Here is a 5,518-nt window from a genome sequence, read left to right on the forward strand (position 1 = left end):
ATCAATATACAAAATTTTATCACCTGACAATTTAAATATAATATGGAGTGACTTTTACCAAAAATTCACATTGCATATAACTTTCAAAAAATATTAATACAAATTGTTAGACTTTGTTCATATTTTTTTTCACAATAAAACTGCACAATGATTCAAAATCTGTAAATTTTTGTATTTTCTACATAAATCAATTATCACACCAATCTTCATTTTAATTACAAATCAAAAGAAAATTACTATTACTTAATATTTTTCATGGTATCATATACACATCGTAATTGTATCACAAAAAATACATCATATCAGCATCTGCAATATAACAGAAATAAAAAAAAAAAGAAACATTCAATACATGACAAACAAAAAAACAAATATAATTACAACCAACAATTTATACTTAAAACATAACAAATCATAATTAAAAACTAACCTGATGAATTCCATTTGCCACCATGTTTAATTAATATTGACACAATGTTCTCCATCAAATCAAATCTAATCGTTTTCAACGTCAAATTTTAAGAATTTTTTTAAAAATAAAAAAAAATATGACAATATTCAAATATCAAAATAATACTCAATTCTGAAAAAAAACAAACACTGCACGTTTAAGGAAAGAAAATAACATATTAGAGTATTTTAAGGATTTAAATCATAACTTATTATCATTAAAACTAAATGGAGACTTTTATGTTCAAATCCCTTAAAATATGCTAATTAGTTACCAATAATTAATAATAACTAATTTCACTCATCACACTATCTAACATTAATTTATCCATTTTTTTTATTTTACTATCTATTTTTAATTATTTAAAATTAATATTATTTTCTTTTTAAAAAAATGCTATAACTTGATATATTAAATGTTATACAATGCAAATCAAACTCTTATGCCATAACTTGAGAATATGACTACATAAAATGCTATATACCTAATTTACACTTTTTTTTATCTACGTGTATAAAAGACTATATATTGATTTAATATTATTACGTCTAATTATTTAAAATTTTATATAATTTAATATTAGTATGCCTAATTATTTTAAATTATATAACTCATTTACGTAGTTTTTCCTTTTTATGTTAGTGCATGTTTTCGTAGCGTTTCCTTCTCCCATATGCGGGCTCTTTGATTATTTTTTATCTAAGTGTATCAAAGATTATATACTGATTTAATATTATTACATCTAATTATTTAAAATTTTATATCATTTAATATTAGTACGTCTAATTATTTTAAATTTTTATAACTCATTTACGTAATTTTTCTTTTTTATGCTAGTGCATGTTTCCGTAGCATTTCGTTCTCCTATACGTGAGCTCTTTATTTTTTTTTAATCTAAAGTGTATCAAAGACATGGACACCACTTGCTACAATTCAAACAAATCAAATCAACGTTGAAAAAATCAAAAAAGATAAGCATGTCTTAAAATAAACTGTAGCCACATAGAGAGATTTATATTTTGACCCTATGTTATCCCTTGTTTATCACGAATTGCTTATTCTTATGTAAATTATTTTGACCCCATGTTCTCCCTTGTTTATCATGTATTGCTTATTGTAAGTAAATTTCAACGTCCTTTCTTTATCATATTAGGATTTAAAACAAATTAAAAAAATTATTATTTGTTAAATTTTATGATCTTAATTTAAAATTATGTTAAAACAAATCTAATTATTTTTGAATCTTTAGCTCTTAAACTTGTCACATAAAAAATTAAAATTAAAGAGTTACGAAAAACAAACTTATTTTTTTTTAACGGACTAAAAAAGTATAACAAACAATTAAAATGAAAAGAATCCTTCTTTTTTTGATTAGTGAAGTAACCCGACTCCTAATTTTATTAAAATATAATTAAACGTGTGCTTTAAAGCCTAAATAAGTTCATATGTCTTTTAGGAAATATTAATCATCTATAGTAATAACATTTTATTTTGCACTGGATACTTGTTTTATTTAAAAATAATAATTATGATTATTTAGATTGATTTAGAGCTGTCACTTAATTCTTAAAGTAAAATTAAGAAACGATTTTCAAAAGATTAAAACCGAAAATCAATTGAAATCATTTAAGGAGGGTCGGGGTTCTTATTAGTGTTTTATGAAGGGTTTTAAGACATCTAATACACCCACTAATTTGGTTATCCAACAACTAAAATATTTGGCTAAGGTTTAAAAGATAAGTGAAAGTAAAACATTTACTTGATTTAAAATTTTTTAATTAAAAAATGATTATCTTTATGGGAGTTGAATTTTCGGAATCTTAAAATTAAATAAACGCATAATAACAAATAAATGAGATAGGAAAAGAAGATATGAGACCAAGTTCAGATCTGTCCGCCTGGGCCAAGACTTGGGCCTACTTTCAGTTTTGGGTCCAAAGGCCCAAATTTTAGCACATGTCCTAGACTAGTCTTTCGAGCTTGATTTCTTTGAGCCTTAAGCCCACCTTCCACTTGTCCTATACTAACAAGATAATAATAGATAAGTAAAACAAAGGGGCTTACGCCAAAGAAACAAAATACAAATTTCTTGAATAATGAGTGAACCTTTGGCCCAATCTTTTAATTTCTTTGATTTGATTCATGCTCTTTTGACTCTAAAACCTGTTCGTTGATTTTGGTTGACTGACTTGATGAAAGAAATAAGTTGGGACTCCATGGCCCAAGAAAAAATGCGATGGTGGAGTTCATAAGACCCGTACAAATTTTACATGCAAAAAAAGAATAATACAGTAAGTAACAGATCATAATTTAATACTAGAAAGTGTCAAGTAAATTGAACTTATACACTACTATACTTCAGTTTTGGATGCCATAATAAAACTAAGCAGATCATGAAAAGGCCTTAAATTGACACAAATATTTTTTTCAAAGACTCTAGACTGCTAAAAGCTATAATCAAAATTACACAGATTTAAAACCCCAATAATAAATAATTCAATATCTTACTTAAAGTTTCCAAGAAAAAAAATATAACGACTAGACCATAAACAACTAGCAACTACATAATTTGGAAAAAATCAATCATAAAAATAGCAATAAGGCAAGAATGAGCATTAAAGGGGGGCAAATACAACATTAAGCAGTAGATAATTAATGAGCCAAAGCATGCTTCTCATCACATGAACCAATGTGACTTAACTTCATAACTGAAAATACAGGAAAAAACAAACCGTAGTGATCAAACACTTAATTCATCGCCACAAAATAATATACATAAATAACCTTTCTATTTTGATCAACAGTGAACTCCAATTATGAGCTAAAGATGAACACTTGTTGATGCCCTCAAACAGTTAAGCAGAATAACAAAAATTACTTATGCAATACTAGAAATGGAAATGAAAAGCTTCTCATGGACAAATTCACCAAGACGATATTAATAAAGTAAGACAAAAACACATAGACTAAGGCGAACAGAGAACTAGAAATAGACAAAACCTCATGTTGGGACGGGTTTAACGACACACACACAATCAGTCTTTTACTAGAACAAACGGCATGAAAATAGAGTTGTCACATTTAATGAACAAGGAATACAACCTCTCTTATTATCCCATTTATATAGGCATAATCAACGTTAAAATACAATCACATTGCACAAATGAACTATCAACCCCAAGAAATATCTAAGTTGCACAAAACTAAACAAATCAGTGAGCAAATAACTAATTACAACTAAACCCAAAAGAACGAGAGTCTAATAAAGGAACAAACCAGTGAAACATAGATGAAGGAAGAAATTACCTCTTGTTGTGCAGCGAAAGGGACCTGACGAGCAGGGACGAGCACAACTCTAACCACCTAAACACGACTTCGAACACGATAGATTAAACACAAACCTCCTCTCTTTCAAGAGAGTATCTCGTATGTATTTTTTATGACTAATTGCCTAACCTATTATCTTTATCAGTTCGAATTTTCCAACTCAAAATTCTCACACTAAAAATTCCAACAATTTTTCTCCCACCTACAAATTAAAAGAAAGGAAGTATTTATAGGGGGAAAATTAGGGTTCGTTTGGGGGGGATGAAGAATTTCAGGTGGGGGCAAGGACAAAATCGAGAATCCCCCAACCTATTTCAAATTCAAATTTGTTTCCACGGACGGAAAAAGCTGGACTTGTACAAAGAAATCCGGACTTCCATCCATATCCATAAAGGTGAAAGAGACGCGGGCGACCTTGATCAACCTATTCGTCCTTGCACTCAACGTGGTGCCCATCCACGCGAGTCAAGGACGGTTGACGCAACTTTTGCAGGGAAACGAAATCTAGAAACACGGAAGAAAGTTATGAGATCGTACAGGATTAAGAAGGACGTACAAGTTTCGCGTTAGGCGTGAACTCGCCGTGTAAATTGACACGAGTGAGGCACAATTGCGGACACCGTTGGAATCGTCACTATCGTTGCGCTCCATCGCCATTGTCGTTTGACTGATTATTAAGACGTTGTTTCTGGGTTTAGCGTTTGAGGACGTGCTAACTACTGCTTTTGGGTCTCTCTTCACTGATGAGTTTAATTCGCTAGGATAGAGAAGTGGGTCCGGTCAGGGTATTTCGAGAGTGGGATGCCTGGAGGTTTGAATTGGAATTAAGAGTGGAAATTTGGTGGGCTGGAGTGGTTGAAAAATTGAACTTGGTCTATTGAAATTCAAAAATGGCCCAAAACTTTGTCTTTAGAATCAGTAAATTAGCCAAATTGAATTTACTTGGTGAATTCGGTTAAAATAAATAAATAAGATGAATCAATATTAATTAATAATTTTTTCTTATTTCTAACAAAATAAAATAGTTGATTATTTTAAATTGTTAAGAATTTAAGAAATCGATGATTAATGTGTATTATGGAGGTCCAAAATTGGGTGCCAACAACTGTCCCTCGTTTTATTTGGATTGACGAAAGAAATCCGAGGCAAATGAAATTAACAAATTCAATTTTGACCGACCAGATTTTCATCTTTCTGAAAAAGATTTTGGTACGGACGTTAGGAATTATGGTCGAACCCTGAAAATGGGTTTCCTATATATCTCAGGTTACATAAGAATTCAGTCCACTTGTAGTTCAATATGCACGATTTGAAAGAATACAAAAGCTATTCCGATATCGAATTATGAAGAGATCGGAATGCTCGAGAATAGGATTTCAAGAGAAAATGTTGAAACATGGCCGAGTTTCGACATCGATTGTACCCACATATCTCTCAACTTAGGGAATCAGACTGATTGTAGTTTATCTCAATCGGTTGAAAAGGAAATCTATTATGCTGGACAAGCGACAAAGTAAGTTGAGTATGAAAAAAAAGGCTTGAAACTTTTTAGCCATGAATGTGGAGCGCTTCACACCCATAATTAAGAACTTACATGGACATAATTTTCAAAGCTCTTGGTGTATGTTACTCCAATTGGAACAATGCGTTGGTCGATACAAAAATTTTCGAATGCAAAACTGAAACTCAAAAACCTAACAAAAAACCCACATGCTTTCAAATAGGAGTGTAGTTTGATTG

The 5,518-nt window shown here is 30.3% G+C and overlaps 1 long non-coding RNA gene across 2 annotated transcripts; it reads right to left on the minus strand.

The window, feature by feature from the left end:
* Positions 1-2,260: 2,260 nt before the first annotated feature.
* Positions 2,261-4,601, minus strand: LOC107018917. 2 transcript variants are annotated; one of them, XR_001456696.2, is made up of 2 exons: positions 2,558-4,601; positions 2,261-2,474 (listed from the first exon to the last, which is right to left on the minus strand). It is a non-coding gene; the product is annotated as an uncharacterized LOC107018917 (long non-coding RNA). The 2 variants fall into 2 exon arrangements; XR_001456695.2 differs by having other exon boundaries at positions 2,261-2,469; positions 2,558-4,599.
* Positions 4,602-5,518: the final 917 nt, after the last annotated feature.

Source organism: Solanum pennellii, chromosome 5, assembly GCF_001406875.1.
Source record: "Solanum pennellii chromosome 5, SPENNV200".
Taxonomy (NCBI): domain Eukaryota; kingdom Viridiplantae; phylum Streptophyta; class Magnoliopsida; order Solanales; family Solanaceae; genus Solanum; species Solanum pennellii.